Source organism: Eschrichtius robustus, chromosome 19 (assembly GCF_028021215.1).
Source record: "Eschrichtius robustus isolate mEscRob2 chromosome 19, mEscRob2.pri, whole genome shotgun sequence".
Taxonomy (NCBI): Eukaryota; Metazoa; Chordata; class Mammalia; order Artiodactyla; family Eschrichtiidae; genus Eschrichtius; species Eschrichtius robustus.
The window spans coordinates 28,832,754-28,855,137 of NC_090842.1; the positions used below are offsets into that span (position 1 = coordinate 28,832,754).

Consider the following 22,384-nt stretch of genomic DNA (forward strand, 5'->3'; position numbering starts at 1 on the left):
TTCATATGCAGAGAAATATCAATGGACTTGATTGTGGGGTGCCACCCCAGATCCCATGGGGGTGTCCTGCAATATATCCAGTGTGCATGTACCTGTACTACCTTCTAAAATACACAAAATTCTGGATTTGGAAAGTCATGTGGCCCTAATGGAGATGGACAGTGGTTTGGGGACCTATGTTACAAGCACCCACGTCCCACCACCCAGGTTAAGAAATAAGATATTACTAAAACTGTCAAAACCCCCATATGTACCCCATTCATAACTTGTATCGTGTGATTTTGATGATCAGGAGGACAGCCATGTTTTAGAAACAACCAATCACAGCAGAAGCAGTGAGAAGAACTTGGAGGTTTCAAAGGTCCATCTGTGGAGGGGTTGCCAACTACCGGCCTCCCCATCTCCTTGCCTTCCTCTGTCTGTACCCACTTCACCTCTTCAAGTGTAAGCCGCAGGGACTTCCCTGGTGGTCCAGTGCTTAAGAATCCGTGCTTCCAATGCAGGGGGCGTGGGTTCGATCCCGGGTCGGGGAACTAAGATCCCACATGCTGCTGATGCGGCCAAAAAAAAAAAAATGTGTAAGCCACAAAAAGTTGCCTGCCTGGGCGTAGGGAGGGGAATTACACCATCATTGAAGAACCATGACACCCTTGTTCTGACACAAGAGCTTGGACATCTTGAGGCTGTAGACAGTTACCTGGGCCTGGTTGGCGGGGAAGCTATGGGAAAGCAGTGGGAGACACAGAGGGGGTCCCATGGCTAGGACTGGGGCCCATCAGAACAGCTGTGGCCACTGCCTCTGGAGACACAAGGGACAAAGCTGACTCGGGGTTCCCAGGGCTGAGAAAAAAAGGAAGCAGCTAGGGCAGTGGCTGGGGCCCACGACACCCCATCACTAATTTGCCAGTGATCTAGTCATTACTCTTGCCCTCTCTGGCCCTTGGTTTTCTCACCTTTGTGATAGTGAAGTAATCCCTTGCCCTGCCCACCTCTTAGTGTGTGGAAAGGCCTTCTGTGCCTCACTTTCTTCATCTGTAAAATGGGGATAATAATAGTACCTACCTCCGAGGGTTGTTGCAAGGGTTAAATGAGAGAATCAACATAAAGAACTTGCAGAAGGACCTGCGCATGGTCACCCTCCAAAAGAAGCTGCCATTGCTTTTGTGTAACAATATTCATGAAATGCTGACTATGCTTCAGCCCTGGGTGAGGATATGGGGGACAGTGCAGAGCTCAATAGACCTGGTCTCTACCTTCAGGAGGCTCAACGTTTATCAGATAATCCCAGAACTAAATGTAAAATGGCACCTGAGGAGCGTCTTAAAGGACGGATGCACCGGGCTGTGGTTTGAGAGCCCTGGAGAGCAAATCTCACCTAGTTAGGGAATGGGGAGGCCCTCCCTGAGGATAAGGAGGAATGAGATGGGGCAAGGAAGAGGGGACGCCTCTGGGCAGGGGGGCACAGCATGTGCAAAAGCCCTGTGGTGGGTGGGGAACATGGTCAATGCACAGAATGCACAGGCAGCCAAGGGCTGGGAAGTATGGCTCGAGGTGGCCTGGGCAGGTGGGCAGGTGGGCAGGACCTCCGATTTGCAGACTGTTGGGCTGGGCTCAGGGAGACCTCTCCCCATCAAAAAATTGAACCAATAGGTACCTTGCAACAAAAAGTTTTATTTAATACACAGCTGAGCTCAAACAAAAGAAAGGGACAATCCCAGGTACTAAAGATAAAGAGGGAAACGAGAGCTAAAACCGTAAGTAAGGTGGCCCAGAGACACAAGCACTGGATGTGGGTTCAGACCACACTAGCATGGGGTTTTAACACTGTCAGAGGGAGAGAAGTGAGATGAGGAGGGGGGATGGAAATACCTCCTCTCAGTGAAAAGGAGACCAAATGACTTCACCCACCAAAGGAAGCCACAAGAAACGTCAAGGTGGGTCTGGGAGGGTATAACTTGAGAACCCGAGCCTGCAGCTCGGGTTCAGCATAATTCAGATGTGCAGCTCTGAATTATGTAAGTATTTATACTGCCAGCATGGTGCAGGACTTCCTGAACTGAGAAATGGACCTACAAAAACAGGAAGGAATGAATGATGTAACCTTTGGGGTCCCTGGCAGGAATAAGTGCAAAATCATTCTCTAAGGAAAATGTGGGTGATTCAGGGAGCAGAGTCTGTCCACAGAAAAACCAAATTCCGCTAAAGGTGAGCTTCTAAGAAAATAAATATTACAAGCCACACAAGGAAACCACGAGAGGGAGCTAGCAAACACAGCCAACAAGAGGATGAGCACCCCAAGGCTGTGACGTAATAGAACATGGAAGAAACTACAAAGGAACGAATTTTTCCATGATTAAAGAAACAGAGCCATAATGAAAGCATAGGACTCCAGGGGGGAAAAACAAAAGATAGATTTGAAAAGGAAAACTTGAAAATAAACTCAGGAAGATGTGGAGAAAAGGGAACCCTTGTGCACTGTTGGTGGGAATGCGTATTGATGCAGCCACTACGGAAGACAGCATGGAGGTTCCTCAAAAATTAAAAATAGAACTACCATATGATCCAGCAATCCCACCTCTGGGTATCTTTCCAAAGAAAACAAAAACACTGATTCAAAAAGACATGCACCCCCACGTGCACTGCAGCATTATTTGCAAAAGCCAAGATATGGAAGCAACCTAAGTGTCCATCAATAGTTGAATGGATAAAGAAGATGTGGTATAACAAATATTACTCAGCCATGAAAAATAGTGAAATCTTGCCATGTGCAACAACATAGATGGACCCAGAGGGTACTGTGCTAAGTGAAATAAGTCAGACAGAGAAAGGCGAATACCGTATGATTTCACTTACACGTGGAATCTAAAAAACAAACATAACAAAACAGAAACAGACTCGTAGATACCCAGAACAAACAGGTGGTCGCCAGAGGGCAGGGGGCTGGAGGGATGAATGAAATAGGTGAGGGAGACTGAGGTACAAACTTCCAGTTATAAAATAAATGGGGACTTCCCTGGTGGCGCAGTGGTTAAGAATCCGCCTGCCAATGCAGGGGACACGGGTTCAAGCCCTGGTCTGGGAGGATCCCACATGCTGCGGAGCAACTAAGCCCGTGGGCTACAACTACTGAAGCTCGTGTGCCTAGAGCCCGTGGTCTGAAACGAGAAGCCACTGCAATGAGAAGCCCACGCACCACAATGAAGAGTAACCCCTGCTCAACACAACCAGAGAAAGCCTGTGCTCAGCAACGAAGACCTAACGCAGCCAAAAATAAATAAATAAATAAAATTTTAAAAATAAAATCAAATAAATGAGTCACAGGAATGAAATGTACAGCATGGGGAATATAGTCAATAATATTGTAATAACTCAGGTGATAGATGGTACTTAGACTTATCATGGTGATCATTCTGTAATTTATAGAAATACTGAATCGCTATGTCGTGCACCTGGAACTAACATAGTGTTGAAGGTCAGTTATACTTCAATTTTAAAAAATGAACTTAATAGAATTTCTAGAAATGAAAATTATTAATTTTAAAATGAAAAACTCAGTGAATGAGTAAACGGATTAGACACAGCTATAAAAAGAATGAGTGAATTGAAAGAGATAATTGAAGAAATGATTCAGAATTTAGCATAGAGATAGAAAGAGATGGAAACTATGACAGAGCAACTAAGAGACATAGAATGAAATGAGAAGGCCCAACATACATCTAGTGGAAATTCAAGACGTTAAGAATAGAAACAATAGAGGAGAGACAATAATTGGAGAGAGAGTGGCTGAGAAATTTCCAAAGCTGACGAAAGACACCATCCCTTAAACTGAATGCTTATGCTGAGTCCAAAACAACTAGATTGAGAGGTAAACAGGGGCCAGAAAATACATGACCCTGGAGCCCATGTCAGAGAATTTTGCTTTTATCCTAAGACTTTTATTCTTGATGAGTTTTAAGCAGACAAGTGAACAATCAGCTTTGCTTCTGGAGGCTACTGTGGGGAACAGATTCAGGAGATGTCAGGACGCAGGAGGCTGTAGATGGGTCCCCACAAGTGATAATGGTAGCCTGTCCCAGGTGGAGATGGAAACAGAGAAAAGTGGACAGGCTCCAGAAATACTGAGGACATAATAGGGACTCAGTAATGGGGATGATGAGAAGAGCAGGTCAAAGGCAAGCTTAAGATTCTGAGCTGCAAAGACCTAAACAGACATTTCTCCAAAGAAGACAAACAGATGGCCCATAGACACATGAAAATATGCTCAACATCGCTAATTATTAGAGAAATGCAAATCAAAACTACAATGAGGGGCTTCCCTGGTGGCACAGTGGTTGAGAATCTGCCTGCCAATGCAGGGGACACAGGTTCGAGCCCTGGCCTGGGGGGATCCCACATGCCGCAGAGCAACTAAGCTTGTGCTCCACAACTACTGAGCCTGAGCTCTAGAGCCCGCGAGCCACAACTCCTGAGCCCGCGTGCCACAGCTGCTGAAGCCCGCGTGCCTAGAGCCTGTGCTCCGCAGCAAGAGAGGCCATGGCAATGAGAAGCCCGCACACTGCAACGAAGAGTAGCGTCTGCTCGCTGCAACTAGAGAAAGCCCACGCACAGCAACAAGGACCCAATACAGCCAAAAATAATTAAATACATTTATTAAAAAAAAAAAAAACTACAATGAGGTACCACCTCACACCGGTCAGAATGGCCATCTTTAAAAAGTCTACAAATAACAGATGCTGGAGAGGGCGTGGAAGCTGCCCTCCCACCACTCCCACCTCGTGATGGGACCCTAGGTGGGTGGTTTTGATGACAGGCAATCCTGTCAGGGAAACGTCCACCCGATGTCTCCAACCGAGGGGATGTCGGCTGTGGGGAGGGAGAGATCAGGGTGGAGCCTCAGGATGGGGGGCCTGCCCTGATTCACCTGCTCCTCCTGCCCCTGCCCAACACTCACAGGTGCCTCCAGCCTCAGGGCTCCCATCTGTAAAATGGGTCCTGGGGTGCACAGGGTGCACTTTGCCATTCTCTCTCTTCTCAACTTCTGTCTGTCTGGGTGGCCCTGCCCTGCAGGAGCCCTTTTAGAAGAGTGGTTCAGAGTGTGGGACTCTGAGTCGGAGACGTGGGGTGTAATCCCAGCCCTCTACTGCTGGGTGATCCGTGGGCAGGGACCGAGCCTCACCCCCAGCATCCTCCGTGTCCTCGTCTCCAATGACAGCATCCACCTCAGAGCTATGTATTTAATGGAACAATCTGGTAAAAGTGGGAGAGCGCCCAGTAACATGAGCTACTCTAATTTTCCTCCTAATCTTCTCCCAAAAGAAACCTGGAGATCACCCCCACCCCCAGCAATGGTCTGTGTCATGGAGTTCAACAGGCCAGACCAGGAGTCAGCAAACTTTATCTGTAAAGGGCCACATAGTAAATATCTTAGGCTTTGCGAGCCACGCAGTCTCTGTGCAACGACTCCACTTTGCTACTGCAGGGCAAAAGCAGTCACGGGCAAGAGCATCTACATGAGTGGGCGTGGCCATGAGCCAATAAAACTTTATTTGTAAAAGCAGACAGCAGGACGAACTCGGCCCTCGGGAGGTAGTTTCCAACTGCTGGTGCAGAACCAGCACGAGGGCTGGAGGGTGGCGGGGGAGTGTAGTAGTACTGCATCAAGAGCCATGCCCTTGGTGAGGCCCCCTGGCCCCCTGGCCCTGTCTGTGCTCTGGCAGCTGCTTGGGCCTGTCCGGGGAGGCTGGCCTCACCCTCGCGTTAGCTTTGCTACATGCACTCTGATGGCACAGCCCCTGGCGTGGTGTTCCCAGAGAGACGAGCAAGGTTCCTGTTCCAGGTTTGGGCAGTGATGGGAGTGGGGTCGGGGGGAGGATCTAGCACTCAGGAAGACAGAATTACGCTCACGCCACCCCCTCTTCCACCCCTACACTGCCAGCCCACACTGCCCCGGACCTGGTGCCACCAGGGTTCTCCCCTCCTAAGGCCCCCACAGGAGCCCAGAGGGTCTACCCAGTGGGGTTTCACTGTCCTTTATTGCCTCTGTTCACTGAGTACCTACTACGTGCCAGGGTCCAAAGAGCCGGGTGCATCCCTCAGCCTGGCCACCTCCCCCTCTGCTGGCCAACCACAGTGGGAGAAGTTATGACGTAGTAAGAACAGGGACTCGGAATTTTTAGATGGCCCAGGCTCAAATTCTGCTCTTCTGCTTCCCAGCCTGGGGGGGGGTGGTCCCCTCGACTCCCTAAATTTCAGTTTCTCCATCCATAAAATGGGATGTTAGCACTACCTTCCTTGCTGGGTGATTGTGAGCATTCCACAGTTAATCTAAGTCAAGTAGTTGGTCGGTAGCATGTTCTGCAAACGTTGGCTTGTATTCGTGTTAGGACTGGGACAGGACAGTGCTTCCTACCTCTCAGCTCACCTTCTCCTCTTGTCCTGGGTCCCTCTCAATGGCCCAGTGATGTCCCCATTGGACAGATGAGAAAACTGAGTCCTGAGTAGTTTTTTCTTCACTGCACAGCCTTGTGGGAGTTTCCCCTTAGCCCAAGGCTGTATGGGAAGGGAGGGAAGAGACTCAGGGAAGGGCAGGGGAGTCTTAGATCTCCAAACCACTTTCTTCCTCTTAGCTTTCACCCGTTGTTTACTGCTGCTTGAGAAGTACTTGACAGTATGCTCATGCTGGGGGTACCAGGCTAGTAATAGCAGTAGTAATAATAGGGACCAACTGGGCCGGGTACCATCTTAAGCATTTTATATACATTTTTTTCCACTCAATTCTCACAGCTGCCTTATGGGGTAGTTGCTATTATCACCCCCATCTTGCAGATGAGAAAACTGAGGTTCAGAGAGGTTACGTGACTTGCCCAAGGTCACAGCCTGACAGGCTGCAGCCCTGAGGGGAAGCGACTTGCCATAGCCTGACCATAACTAATCACCAAACGGTAGAGCCACACAGGGGCTGTGAGACCCAGATAGGGGCAATGACTGTCCCAAGGTTGCACAGTGACCAAAGGTGGCCTCCTGGTTCCCACCACTGCCTTCAAAGGCATGCAGACCAAAGCACACTCACCAGCCCTTGTCGGGACTAAGTTGGCTATGATGTTGGAGATGACGCAGATCTCTTTGCAGATCTGGGGCGGACAGGGCAGGCGGCTCACCAGGCTGGAAAGGAGACCAGAAGAGGGGCAGGGCCACGTGGGGGTGGCAGTGCTGGGAACAGGCACAGGGGACTGACCACACTGGGAAGTGGTGGCCGTTTCTCAGGGAAGGGCAATGGGGGGAGGAGGACCCAGCCTTGGGGCATAACCCTGGACTGCTCCCCACAATTAGTGGTTGGGCCAGCGGGGTAGGCGAGCCCCACTCACCTGTCCCTTTAGGACCAGCTTCAGGGTGAAGGAGATGAAGTCTGCAAACAGCTGCTTGGTCCACCTGGGCCTGAAGGGAGCAAGTGCTGCGGTGATCCAGTCCTGTGCATCCATTGAGCGCCTACTGTGTGCCAGGCACTGCTCAGGGCTCTGCCAGCCTTGGAATCCTCCTATAACCCAGCTATAACCCCATTTCACAGCTAAGAACACTGAGCCTCAGAAGGAGCCTCAGACCTGAGTGTTAACCAGCCCAGAGTCCCTCGGGAGGCCCCACTGCCCGTGATGTTCATACCTGTTACACTCACACACATGGATATGCCTGAATCCAGATTCACACATGTGTCCATCTGCTCCACGGGCAGAGAGGGGCCTGAATCAAGGCTGCTCACAGCAATTTGACAGAGGGTTGGCCAAGACAAAGATCTGAGTAGAGTACTCAGGATCTCAGGTTCCAGAGTCAGGGGGACTGCTGGGTTCAAATCCTGCCCCCACCGCCTAGTGGCGAGCTGTGTGTCCTCAGCCAGTTACTTAGCTTGGCTAGGAATTGTAGCTACGAACTTGTGTGATGCCTGGGATGCCAGCAGATATGAGTTTTTCTTTCCTTCCTAAGCTCTCTGTGCCTCAGTTTCCCCATATGTAAGAATGGGGTTAATAACACAATCTACCTTCCAGGGTTGGGCTGTGAGGATATAATTAACTAATCCATGCAAATGGCTTGGAAAAGTGTTTGGCTCATAGCAAGTAACTGTTAGTGATTATTTTTTTCCAGCCTTTAAGGGGGCGTTGATGGGGAGAGGTAGGTAATGACCCCACTGAAAAGATTGATCCCCCAGGTTTGGCTGCCACAGGCATGGTCTGGGGTTGACCCTCGGGGGGGCAGTGGACACACCACCCTTCCATACTCCTGGGGCTCATGCTAACAGGATGGGGCACAAGTAGAAATGGGGGCCACAGAGGCAGCATACTTACTTGCACTCCCCTTGGAGATGCAGGAGCAGCCTGTGGAAAGATGGGTAGCATTCAGGGGCGTTGGTCCACACACTGCCAGAATCACAGGCTGCAGAGTCCCCTGACACCACATCAGGGCAGCCTCGGCCTCCAGGCAGAACCCATGTGCTGCCCAGGCCAGCCAGGAGCTAGGCTAGGTTTGGGCTCCCCCAGCCAGCAAACTTCCCAGGCTGGACCGTCTTTGGCAGCCTCAGAATCCTCGGTCTGCCTAGCCTTCCCTCTCCACTGAGGCCGATTCCTGGAGTCCAGCCTCCCTGCCTCCCCAGAGGGAGTAGGACACATATTCAGCTATGTGTGTTGATCTGAAGGTCAGTAGAGTCGATTTCAAAGTCGACAGACTGATCAACCCTCAACCTGCAAGGAGGCCACGGCCCAAGACCCTCTTTCCGCCCTCAGCCCAGAGAGGGCCAGGGAGAGGCATGTCAGCTGAGTGGGAATGCTTATCTCCAGGCGCCCCAGGGTCCCCTTGAAGATCACAGATGCATTCTGAATGGAGACATTGGTGGACTTGTCTTCCACCAACTCTACCTGGCTGCTGGCGACGGACAGGTGGCTGATCTGGACACTGGGAGAACAAAGGGAAATAAGGAAGGGCGTCAGGGGCCTGGGAAGAGGCAAGGGGGTGTTTTTGTCACATCTCCACTTCTTGTCATCCTGCGCTGCCCAGGGATACAGTGGGCAAAGTCCTGTCCTATCCTCCTGGAGCTGAGTCCAGCTTCACCTAATATCAGTCATGGTCAATCACATTTAATCTCTACTCCACCCATGTTTATTTTGGATAAGTTATGTATCAATGAAATTTATTCTATGGAAGTCTGGTCTTATTGAATTGTTGATGATTTGTTCAGGGTAATATCTCTTTTAACTTCTCCAGGCAACTTTGCCATCTCTGACCTCTTGTGATGTAGGTCTAAGATGGCTTTATCCTCATTTTACAGAAGGGAAACGGAAGCCTAATGTTACACAGAGAGTGCGGGGCTGGGGCAGCCCCGTTGGACGCCCCACTAGACCTGGGACACCCCCACTCCAGCTGCTGGTGGCAGGTGCTTTCCTCCCGAGAGGTAACAGTGGCATTCAGCATCGCCAGCGCCCCCTAGTGGTAGTAAAGTGTTTACACTGACTCCAGCACCAGGTTGGTTACCTGTGCAAATCCGAGTCTACCTTTATTGAGCTTGTCCTTGCGGGGGGCTGGCGGGGGGGGGGGCGGTTGGGGAAGATGAGGTTAGTTTTAGGACAAAGATAAGGTCCCTGAACAGTGTCTTCCCCATCCCTGAGGCCTCACACAGACATACAGACATGGAACCTGTTCCCTTACAGCCTGAGGGGCCCAGAAGGTGGATGTGTTGTGTTGCAGGGGCCAAGCCTAGTGCTTAGACCTGGGTTGGAACCTGAGCTTGCCGCTGCTAGCCTCGCTGTGTGACCTCCAAGCTGCTTAGCCTCTCTGAGCTCCTGTTTCCTTGTTCAGTAAGCAGGGCCAGTAGAGGGATGTGCTGAAGGTAAAATGAGGTATTGTTTGTAAAGGTGCCTGGCCTATAGCACAGCCTCAGCCCAGGTAAAGTCAGGAGACTCAGTTTGCCAAGAGATCTTACTACCCTGCCTCCCTCTACCCAAAAAAGACCCCATCAGTAGGGGAGAGAAAGGGCCGTTCTAAGGCCCAAATCTTACTGGGGCTGTTGGAGAGACTGACACATTCCAATAAATCCCCACAGGGGCACTGGGGGACGGGTGAGTGGGTTGAAGAAGCACGGTGGGGGCAGGTTGTGCAATACCAGGCTTCTGCCCCTGGTACCAAGTCAGGTGGGGGGGTCTGAGTTCTCCTGGCTGCCCTTCCTCTCTGGGGGCTGGGGGCAAGTTTCAGGCTACTCCCCACCAATCCCCAACTGTTCACACCCCAGGCCTGACTCACTTGTGCAGACCTTACTTCACTTGGCCAAGGATCACCATGGCCCTTTGCCCTTGATATCGCTGGAGGCTGTCTGGATCACCTTGGTGGTCTCCTGGCTCATGAGAAGGGAGGGCAGTGGTGAGGGGCTGCAGGCCCAGGACCAGTGTCCTGTCCCCTGGCCTCAGCTGTGGCTCAGCCTCTTTGGGATGAGGGGTTGGACTTGGCCTCACTCTGGCATAAGTTAGATGGCTACGCTCAGGGCATATAGAGAGAGCTCTGACCCCTGACCATGGCCAGAGATCCCAGTCATACCCTAGCCTCTGGATCCCAACACACAGGAACCCCATGATCCTAGTCAAATGGCAGCCTCTGAACCCAGCCACACACTAAGCCCAGCGTCACCGAGACTGTGCCGGGACACCCCCTCCCCCAAATACAAACTGAGTGTGTAGTCCTGGGACTCAAACTTTGAGATCCTCCATTTTAGAGATCATTGTGTTTAGCCTCCCTATGCCCTTATTTTAAGAGGCTGGGGCCCAGAGAAGGTAGGGGAGCTGACCAAGGTCACACAGCAGTGAGTGAGTGACAGAGCCTCCCCATCCTGGGCTCATGCTAACCCCTGACTTCAGCCATGGAAGGATCCCCAACACCAAATACACACGGACCTCCTAACCTTCACCTTCTAACCTGACCCTCAACCTGGCTCTGCTCTGAAACTTAACTCGAACCCCAGAATGATCCTGGGTCCCAGGAAAACCACAAACTCCCACATCAGCCTGTTTGCAGCCCCTCAGGGACCTTCTCACCAAAGAGCTTGACTTGAAGGTGAGGACAGGAGAGAGTGAGGATTACTCCACTCAGCCCAGGGCTGTCCTCTCTCTGGGCTGCAGTGTGGCAGCCCCTGCATCAGAGCTGGCTTCTGGCCAGGGAGTCTCCTTCTCAGTGGGTGCCCCCCAAAGGAACCCTGGACCGACAGACAAATGGGTGGACAGACAGATGCATGCACAGAGCAGTGGTGGTGGTACTTACACCCCAGAAGGGCAGTCTTGGTAAGTCGGTACACAACGCCTGGTACAAAATGCCTTTGGGGCAGGCGTGGTCACTGCCCAGCAGGGCTGGGGGCAGGAGAGAGGCAGCGAGCGTGGTTCTCGGGCAGCCGTGGGCGGGCCCACCTGGAACTCATGTCTGCACAGCTCTCACGGGACCTGAGGCACTTCCGGGGCAGAGGGTCTTGCCTAATTCGCTGCCCCTCCGGCCTTCTCTCAGGTTCAGAGCCAGGCATCCAGCCAGGATTCCCACCTTCTGCTCGTCTCCCCTCTACCACCTGGCACCATGTTTGCCCTCTCCTATGTATCTGGATAATTGCTTAATACTTAAAACAAAATTTATTCCTTTTTTTTACTTAAACAAACGTATGTAAAAATAAACGTTATCTCTTTTGCCATAAATAGAAAGAGGCTAACATATAATGACAATAAAATGAAGACATTTCATTGTTGCCAGATACTCTCGCTTGACAGTGACCCTAAGTTTGAGGCACGCTGCTGCATGTAAATCAAAACTCAGTTCAAAAAGGGAGACAGCCTTGTGGGTTCTCCCTCGCTGGAATTTGGTACCAGGGCACTTAATGCCGCATCTGTGTGCCATGCAGTATCATCTTGCACGCCCCCAGGGGCACGTGCCTCACACTTCGGTATTCTGGTTTAGAGATCATTGCACTTAGCCTCCCTTATTGAACTGTGCAAGAGGCTGAGGCCCAGAGACAGGAAGCGAGCTGCTTGAGGCCACACAGCAGTCAGTGAGAGGGCCTCCCCACCTTGGGCTCTTTCTTTGCCCCCACTGACCTGCTGTCTCCCCAGAGCTTTTGCCCTCCTTGGAGCTTCCCAAACCCCCTGCATCACCGACAGCCTGTCTCTGGGGCAGAATGAGGCCAGGGGCTATCTTGGAGTACACCCCCTGCCCCATGCTGGAACGCTTCAAGTTCTCTTTGCGATTACAGTAGCCTGGAATCAGAATTTTGGGGGTGTCGGGACCACTCCTGCCAGCTGGGTTCCCATGTCCTTGGCTTCCAGAGGATTGAGAGGTAGGAAGGGAACAACTCTGAGTGAACGCCTGCCACACGCAGGCCCAGCAGCGCACTCACCGTCAGTGTCCCCCTCCCGCGCCGCCGGGAGCTCTACCGACAGGCGAACACACGGACGGAGGTGTTGGCACTCACCTGGCACCTCACAGTTGCAGATCCGGAGGTCTGGGAAGCCTAGGTCCAACGGGGCAGGAGGCCTGGGGACACACCGCGAGAATGGCGTTCTGCCACACTGAACTTAACCCCACGTCCTAAGATGGTAACAGGAGCCAGGCTGACAATGATCATGGCTCCCAGTGCCACGGTCTCAGTCTCTGTGGCCACCCTCTATAGGACGCCTTCCTGGAGTACGTACCTCGTCCTTGCCATCCCCTCCCATTCTGAATTCTCTTCAGTACCAGTCACTGGACACACAGCATGGTTCACCATGGATGAGCTCTTGTGCCATTCCATTTTTAAATATTAATCGAGTTTTAAAATATAACACTGGTATCTGCATAGTCAAAAGTCACAGAGAAAAGGAAATCAAGTCACTTGTCAGTCCTCCCATCCTGGAGCAATCTGTGTGTGTGTGCGTGCGTGCGTGCGTGTGTGTGTGTGGCGGGGGGGCGGGTGAGGGGCTTTCCTCCACGAAGGTTTTTGCCTCTGCACATTCATTCCACAAATATTTACTGAGCACCTACTCAACTAATGTGACCCTAGTCAGGGACACAGAGGCTGGGGAACAAGATGCCGGCCCCTCCTCTCACGGTCCCACATTCTAGACTTGGGTGGAGACTCAGGTACGGTGGTCTCACCTCCACTTCCCAGAACCAGGCGGCAAGATGACTATTTGCTGAATAATAACATCCACCGTTCACTGAGCTCTTGTTGTGAGCCTGCTAGGCCGTGAGCTCCCTGAGCCAGGATCGTGGCTGCACTGGATCCTCGCATAGTAGGTGCTCAGCACATAGTAGGCCCGCAATAAAAGCTTGTTGAATGGTGTAGAAAAGCCAGGTGCTGTGCTGAGCTCCTTACATGCTTTATCTTATTTGGTTCTTATGATAAACTCATAAGGAGCTATCAATTATTATCTTCATTTTATAGGTGAGGGATCTGAGCTCAGAGAGGTGCACTAACATATTCTAGATGATGAAGCTGATGGACATTAGAAGGAGGACTTAAACTATAAGGTCTGTATTCTGTGCAGAGGGCTTTCACAAGTCCCCGAGCCCCGAGTGGGGGGTGGGGTAGAAGCACACACTGGGAGTCAGGGATCGGGTCTAGTTGGCCCCTGACTCACTCACTGTGTCACCATGGATTGGTCACTGGCTCTCTCTCAACCTCACTTGCCTCATCTGTAAAATGGGAAAATGTTGACCGTTGCCCTTTGCATCCAAGGAGATAAAGGCAGTGGACCCAATATGTATACATATAGCTGATTCACTTCGTTGTACAGCAGAAGCTAACACAACATTGTAAAGCAATTATACTCCAATAAAAAAAAATGAGTCCTACATATAGGCTTTTGCTTGATCGGCCCAAAGTATCTCTGGGTGGGTACACAAGATGCTGAAAACATGGGCTGCCTCTGGGAGGAACTGGGTGTCTGGGAGAAAGGGGTGGGGGAATTCCATGCCTTTTGAATTTTGGGTCACATGAATGTGTTATTTTTCAAAAACTATAACATACAGTGTTTTACTCACAGCTGGGGCCAAGAATTCCCCTTAGCAACTGAGACCAAACAGCCGATTCCTCCTTCTCAAGAGTCCTCAGGCAGGGTGCCAGGGCGGCAAGGATGTGACAGGATGCTATCCACAAAGGGAGGGCTTGCCCAGCCCGCTCTCGGGCAGGTCCCTCCCTCGCCCCATGTGATACACCCACTCACAGAGCTGGGTGAGCCTCACTGATTCCCAAGGCCCAGCTAGGGGGGGCCTATTTCCCCTGGGCACCCAGCCCCTGGTGGGTACATACCCACAGTCATCGCGAGGGTATGATGAGCAGGCATGTGCCCACTGGCCTCACCAGGGTGGGGGCTGGAGGCCAGAGATTCCGCCCAGGAATCCCCAACACACCCATCCACGGGCTGGGGCTCGGGAGCCTCGTTAATGGGCTCCATTTCCCAGGAACCGGAAGACTCCCTGGCGGGCTATTGTCCTCCTGGCTGCTTTCATGTTCCAATCCTGGGGTCATGGAGGGCTGTGACTGAGGGTGCCCCGGCCAGGGTTCTGGCGGTCGCGGCTGTACCCACAGCAGAGGGAGGCATGCCCATCCTTTAGTGCAGCTGGCTGCTGGGGGGCCTGGCATGGGAGTGTGAGAGGCCCAGGGGGTAATGGATTAAAAAGCAAAATAAGGGCTTCGCTGGTGGCACAGTGGTTAAGAATCCACCTGCCAATGCAGGGAACCTGGGTTCGAGCCCTGGTCTGGGAAGATCCCACACGCCGTGGAGCAACTAAGCCCATGCGCCACAACTACTGAGCCTGCGCTCTACAGCCCGCAAGCCACAACTACTGAGCCCGTGCGCCACAACTACTGAGCCCGTGCGCCACAACTACTGAGTCCGTGGGCCACAACTACTGAAGCCTGTACGCCACAACTACTGAAGCCCGCATGCCTAGAGCCTGTGCTCTGCAACAAAGAGAAGCCACGACAATGAGAGGCCCGCGTACTGCAACGAAGCGTAGCCCCTGCTCACTGCAACTAGAGAAAGCCCGCACGCAGCAACGAAGAACCAACACAGCCAAAAATAAATAAATAAAATAAATTTATTTAAAAAAAAAGGTTTAAAAAGCAAAATAAAACAAATAGAACCAACCAAGCAACCTACCAAAACCAAAAACCAAAAACCAAAACCAAAAAAAAAAATCTATCCCTGGCCGGGAGGGATAAGTTAAGAGGCTGGGATTAACAGATACACATTACTATATATAAAACAGATAACCAACAAGGACCTACTGTATAGCACAGGGAACTATACTCAATATTTTATAATAACCTGTATGGGAAAAGAATCTGAAAAAGAATATATATATATATATATACACATATATATACATATATATATATATATATATATATATATATATATAACAATCACTTTGCTGTACACCAGAAACTAATACAACATTGTAAATCAACTATATTTCAATTAAAAAAAATCTATCCCTTCAAACTTAGAACCCTGCATCTTAAATTCTTAAAACTTAATAATCATCATCATATCAGCTATATTTTTGAGCTATATGCTGTTTACATTATCTCATTTAATCCTCTGTTATTTACTTTTATCATGGTAAAATACACATACCTTAAAATTTACCATTTTAAAAGGTACAGTTCAGTGACATTTAGTACATTCACAATGTTGTGTGCAAGCGTCAAATTCCAGAACATCTTCTTCACCCTAAAGGGAAACTCCATACCCAATAAGCAGTCACTCCTCCCAAGCCCCCAGCCCCTGGCAACAACAAATCTGCTCTGGACCTTTTGTATAAATGGAATCCTACATCATGATGATTGTAAAAGTGCAAAAAGTCAGCTAGGGATTAGGGCGGGGATATCTTTTTAGTGGGGGGAGGGGGGAGGGGGTCATTGTTCAGTTTACCACAGTTTCACGGAGGGAGAAAAATGTCTCTAAAGCAGATAATGATGACAGCCCCAGACCCTGATTATGTATATGTAGGTCCATATCGGATTATTTGGAAGGACGCACACTAGATTGTTAACTTGGTCACCTGAGGTGGGGGGTGAGGGCAAGGATGGGGGAGATAAAGTCACCCTTGAGTCCCCGGGGGACTGACTTGCTCCTTCATATTCAGTCACAACAAAGCGTAGGCGGCTGTGTCTACGCTGTGCCCAGGGGTCTCTAAAGAAAGAGAACTTCTGAATGTGAGCAGGCTACATGTGGCTCCCAGCGTGGGCCACTCACCGGCTGTGCGACTTGGGTAAGCCACTTAACCTCTCAGAGCCTCAGTTTCTTCAAGCATAAAATGGGCGCATTTTACGCATCTCCTAGGGTTGGTGGGAGAATTAAAGGAGGTATTGCTTGCCTGGCCCACAGTCGGCTGCCTTATCATCATGGCTCATCCTCTTCTCCAGGCTGGGAGGAAAGCTGCTGGGTGTTAATATACTCTGCTCTAGCGAGGCCTCGGTCCTCAAGGCTGGCAGGGAAGAAGTCGCCCATCACTAGAAGGTGAGTTTCTGCAGCAGTGCCCGGCACACAGTAGGACCTCATTACGTATTTGTGGATGGAAAGACGGTGAGGAGCTTCCGGGATTTGTTTAGTCGCTGCCGCCACTGGGCTGACCTGGGGGTTCTCCTCCCTGCTAGTGCGGGTGGTGGCCCTGGATGCGGGGACAGAGCCGAAGGGCTCTAGGATCCAGTTGCCCCTGCGATGCCAACCTGGGAGCCTCGGAGGGGCCTACTCCCCACAAGCCAGGGGTGAGCCCAAGGGTTCAGCTGTATTCTGAACAGGCTTGGGGCTGAGAGTAGACGAGACAGACAGCTACAGAGCACCCCTGAGAAGAGACCCACAGCCCAGCCTGCAGAAGAGCCAGAAGTGGCCGGCCAGCTGTACACCCCCCCCGGAATTCCAGATGCCAGTGCCTCAGGGACCCGGGTCCCTTCCCCCATGACCCCAGGAGACCCAAACCACTTACGACCACAGGTCCACTTTCTGAGTCCTAGGTCTTCCAGCAAGCCTCAGCCAGGGGCCACTGGCTAATCTGGCAGAGGCCTGGGGCGATCAGGGGAAGTGGGGACAGGACAGAGGGAGACTTCAGAGGGCCTCGCATGCCAAACTCAGAGGAGACCCGTCCTGAAGAAGGCCCTGCTCGGCCTCTGCTGCCCCCTGGTGGCTGGAGACCAGCTGGCCCCAGGCTTCCGGCCCAGCCCAGTGCCACTGGGTAGCACTGAGGGCTGGGGAGGGGGGAGGCGGCTGTAACTCAAGATGCTCGCATACCTGGTGTACCCGTACCCACACCCCTGCCCAGATAAAGCAATCCGTGTGTACATGCAGATAAACTTGCGTGCACATGTGCACGGATGTGCACATCCCACGTACACATGTGGGCTCCCTACACACAGGCTGATACACACCAACCCAGCTACATCTGCCTATGAGACGCCCACGCCCACACATGTGCACATGCACCCATGAGACCCACCCAAACACAAACGATCGCGATGAGATTAGTGTCTTTTTTGTTTTTAAACATTTTCATGGGCTATATGTTCACAAAGCTTTTAGTGTTTCCTGACTTCCATCATTCAAAAACTACTGCCGTGATTTCTGCCTTCTCTGCACATGCTTTAGACTGTTACTTACTTAACCTTTTAAACTGACTCGCTTTTTTTACTTAAATGTATTTTAAAAGGGAACTTCATATCTCCACTTTAAGTAGAAAAATACACTTATCTAATACATTGAAAAGTAACACAGTTATTATTAAAATAAGGGACAGACCCTCTAGATTTGGTTCTGCACACCCATCCCAGGGCACGTTTGCTGCCTTTGGAGAACACTGCGTTATTTTGAGCCTCATGGCCCCTGTGGGGTGGACAGAGCAGTTTTGTATATCCTAGGGGCCTGTGTTTTGGATGAGGGAGCAGGGGCTCAGCCTGGAGAGGCCCCAGGGCTCAAACCAGCTCTCCTGCCCTTGCACCCTCTGCCCTTCCCTAGGGCCGACCTCTCTGGCCTCAACCCGCCAACGCCTCCCTGTCTGTCTCCAGCACCACCTAGATGCGGGTCTCCCAGTCAGCCCACACCAGGACTCTTACCCTTTGCAGCTCCCTGCAGCCCTCAGCCAACCCACCCCCTAGTCCTCCCTGACCCCAAATCCTCCCACCTGCCTTCTGTAGTCACTGGCACTCTCCTCCATGCCCTCAGCTCCTTGCTCTGACCCTGGATTTAAGGCCTTCCCCACAGGTTCTCAGTGAGCAGTCCTCCCTCCTATACCCCTTGTGTGTAAATCGTTTCTCCTCCCTCTCTGCCCCCGTAAAACTCCAGCTCCTTGAACTATAATCCATCAGACCATACTGTTCGCTCCCTTATGACTCCTCCAATGGATCCCATCTCACTTTGACTAGAACCCACATTCCTTACGATGGCCTAGAAGGCCCTATATGATCTGTCCCCCCACTTTTGGATCCCTTCGCTCAACTTCAGTCGCCTGCCACCTTCTAAGGCATTGGCTATGCTGACCTTGTTCCTACCTCAGGACCTTTGCACTCGCCTCTCTTTCTACTTGGAAGACTCTTCCCCAAATCTTTGCTTGGTTTGCTCCAGCTCATCATTCAGGTGTCGCCTCCTCAGAGGCCTTCCCTGACCACTGTCTAACCACTTGTCCTCCCCCAAACCCACGGCTATCTAGAATGTCCCCCATCCCCTTGTTCTCTTTTCTTTCTGTTTTTTCCCCAGTACTTGTCATTTTATGTCCACTTGTTTCCTTCTTTAGTCTCTGTCATCCTGCCAGGATGTAAGCTCCATGAGGGCAGGAACACCTGGCACCAGGAAGGTCCTGAGTGCATAATTGTGAGTGTTGACCCCATGACACGTGCCTGCCTGCGTGCTCTTCAGCCAGCTGTGTGGCAGGGAACACAAGCTCCTGCGCACTCAGGCTTGCCTGAGTACAACAGGCATCAGAGCGTCCAAGTTGGCTGCTGCCGGGCCCCTGGGTACCACTGCGGGCAAAGCCACTCTTGGATGTGTCACGTCGGAGACAGCTAGCCCCACCTCACTTCGTGCTCCCTGCACTGTTTATATCCCACCCCTTCCACCCTAAGGATGTGCTTCCAGCGGAGGCCGCCTCTTCCCACTTCCCCAAGGCTGCCCAGCCCACTTCTGGAACGGGAAACCTTCTTTGTGAGGCACAGAGCAAAGCCTTGTACCTTCTCTGGAGCCGCCCCCATATGCCTTTGGTCTCAAGCAGAGCCGGGGGGCACCTGATTCTGAACAAGGGACACAGCCTGCCTGGCAGCAACCCCACTGGTCAGTATGGTGCACCAGGCAGGACTCCTAACCTCCAGAGCTGGGACCCTTTATCACTCAGGGTTCTAGCAGAGAAACAGAACCCATAGGAGATTATTTGCTTGTTTCTGTCTTTCAAAAAAATGGGCTTACATGATTGTAGAGGCTGGCTAGGTGAGTCTGACATTGCAGGACAGGCTGGCAGGCTGGGAACTCTTGAGAAGAAGCTGATACTGCCGCCCGCGGCCTTGACGGCTTCGTCCTCTGGAAACCTCAATTTGTCTCTTCAGATCTTTCAGCTAGTTGGATGAGGCCAACTCAGATGCAGAGGATAATCTCCTTTACTTAAAGTCTACCGATTGTAGATGTTAATCACATCTGCAAAATAACCTCCCAGCAACACCTAGATTAGTGTTTGATTGAATGACTAGGCCTAGCCCAGTTCACCTTTTATCAACTTGCTACCCACGCACACGTCCTTAAACCACACTTAATCTCCGGATAAAGAAAATAACAAAGCCTTGCTTCCATCGAATGTGATGCAACTATCTTGCCTATAACCCAAAACACACAGATCCTTTCCCCAGGAGAGGATGCCAAGTCCTTGGGTGACAGTTACTCTTCTCTATGAGATCCTGTAACTTAAATCCTGTGATGTAGGGACTTCCCTGGCGGTCCAGTGGTTAAGACTCTGTGCTTCCACTGCAGGCGGCACGGGTTCGATCTCTGGTCGGGGAACTAAGATCCCGCAGGCTGCATGGCCAAAGAAGAAAGATCCTGTTATGTAAAGTTAACTATTATTCATTCATCTTATGTTACATGATAAGGAGATAAGGGAAGAAGACAAAAAGATTTACTTTATACTTACTATATATCTATACGAGTTTGTGTACGAAGATACAAACAGCACAACAAGATGAATTACATGAAAATTACAAGATAATTCATGATAATTACAGGCCTCATTTCTGCAACTGGTCACATAGATGTAGCTGGTCTTTACAACTACTTTCTTCCACTACCCATTCCACACCCTCAGCAAGCACCTCAGCTGGTCATGGTTGCTGGGGTGACCCAAACCTTCATTCCTGAAGAGTCAGGGCCATTAGTAGTCCTGCCTTAATTGCATTTTCCATCAATTTTAAGGCAGGGTAGCCTTAGGGATCTCCTGTATTCCGCACATCTTCTTCCTTAATTGTATAGTAGCAGCCCGATTTTCTCTTGGTAGTCAGGGTCAGTCACCCCAGCCAATAGGATAACTCCCTTCTCTGCCTGATGACTTGGAGGCTTGAGGAGCCCAAAGTGGCCGGTAGCTGTCTGAACTTCCAGTTCAATGACATCAATGTTGTGTCTCCGGAAAGCACTTCTCCCTCTTGTGGGGTGAATTGCGTCCCCCCTGGTTCACGTCCATCCAGAACCCTGGAATGTGACCTTATTTGGAAATAGAGTCTTTGCAGATGTAAATCCAATGGCTCAGTAGTTACTCAGAAGGAAAGGGATTATCTGCAGAGGATGGCAGGACTTTGCCCCCGAATCCTAAGGGCCTCCACTGTGATTCACCCGTAGGGACCTGCCGCAAGCTCCAGACAGCATCCCTGCCTGCCCCCGTCTCTTCAAGCACCAGGAGATCTGCTGGATCCTGTGGCCCAAGTGGCAGAGCAGCACACACAGCAGCCTGGACCTGGTGCAAATCTTTCTCTTGTTCTGGGCCCCACTCAAAACAAGCAGCTTTTCAGGTCACTTGGTAAATGGGCCAGAGTGACACACCCAGAGAGGTCCAATATCCAGAGAGGCCAACTAGGTGTTGTGCCTGGTTTTTTGGCTGTAGGAGGGGCCAGATGTAATCACTTATCCTTCGCTGAAAAAACAGATATCTTGACACGCACCCAACCAGGGCATCGCTAGAAATTTCACTGAGGTGGAAGGCCCCTGACTTTTGGTGAAATTTATTTCCCACCATCGACAATGCAAATGTCTTACCAGTATATCTATAGTTACTACTTCTTGTTCTCTAGATGGAATCCGCATATATCATCGATGTTAAACCTGTGGGATATTTTGTGGAAGGGAAAAGTGATCAAGATACCTGCAGACCAAATTATAATGACATCAGGCTGGAGAGTTGATCTACCCGAGGCAGGACAGTGAAGGTGTATTGCTGGTCTGGCCAGCTGAAAGCAAACTGCTTTTCGTGGTCTTTACTAACAGGTATTGAGAAAAGAGCACTTGCCAGATCAGTAGCTGCTAACCAGGAACCAGGGGATGTGTTAATTTGCTCAAGTAATGAAACCACATCTGGAAGAGCAGCTGCAATTGGAGCCACCACCTCCAGTCGTCAGTTTATGATCATCCACTGTCATCCATCTGTCTTCTGCACAGACAGAATGGGGGTTGGAGACGTGGGAGTCACCACCCCTGCATCTCTCTAGTCCTTGATGGTGGCAATGATCTCTGTAGCCCCTCCAGGGATGCAGTATTGTTTTTCATTTACCATTTTCCTAGGTAGAGGCAGTTCTCGAGACTTCCACTTGGTTTTCCTACCATAATAGGCCTCACTCCACACGTGAGGGAACCAATGTGGGGATTCTGCCCGTTGCTAAGTACAGGCACACCTCGGAGATACCGTGGGTTCGGTTCCAGGCCACTGCAATAAAGCGAATATCGCAATAAAGTGAGTCATATGAACTTTTTTTGGTTTCCCAGTGCCTGTAAAAGTTATGTTTACACTATACTGTAGTCTATTAAGTGTGGAATAACATTATGCCTAATCAAACAATGTACGTACCTTAATTTAAAAATACTGTGTTGCTAAAGAACGCTCATCGCCATCTGAGCCTTCAGCGAGGCATCACCTTTTTGCTGGTGGAGGATTTGAAATATTGAGAGAATCACCAACATCTGACACAGAGACACGAAGTGAGCAAATGCTGCTGGAAGAATGGTCCTGATAGACTTGCTCAGCGCAGCAGTCACCACAAACCTTCAATCTGCAAAAAAAAAAAAAAAAACAGTTATCTGCGAAGCACAATAAAGTGAAGCACAGTAAAACAAGATGTGCCTGTATGTCTATTTCAACTATACATTCTGGAACTGGGGAC

General features: G+C 50.7%; 2 long non-coding RNA genes across 3 annotated transcripts; both read right to left on the reverse strand.

Annotated features, from left to right (window-relative positions):
• Positions 1 to 288: 288 nt before the first annotated feature.
• LOC137753262 (uncharacterized) lies at positions 289 to 8,656 on the reverse strand. Of its 2 annotated transcripts, XR_011071432.1 has the most exons (5): positions 8,334 to 8,656; positions 7,365 to 7,434; positions 7,070 to 7,161; positions 6,422 to 6,549; positions 289 to 551 (listed from the first exon to the last, which is right to left on the reverse strand). It is a non-coding gene; the product is annotated as an uncharacterized lncRNA (long non-coding RNA). The 2 variants fall into 2 exon arrangements; XR_011071431.1 differs by lacking the exon at positions 289 to 551 and having other exon boundaries at positions 6,033 to 6,549.
• Positions 8,657 to 15,505: 6,849 nt separating this feature from the next.
• Positions 15,506 to 22,267, reverse strand: LOC137753589 (uncharacterized). Its single transcript, XR_011071515.1, has 3 exons — positions 22,072 to 22,267; positions 20,155 to 21,930; positions 15,506 to 20,039 (listed from the first exon to the last, which is right to left on the reverse strand). It is a non-coding gene; the product is annotated as an uncharacterized lncRNA (long non-coding RNA).
• Positions 22,268 to 22,384: the final 117 nt, after the last annotated feature.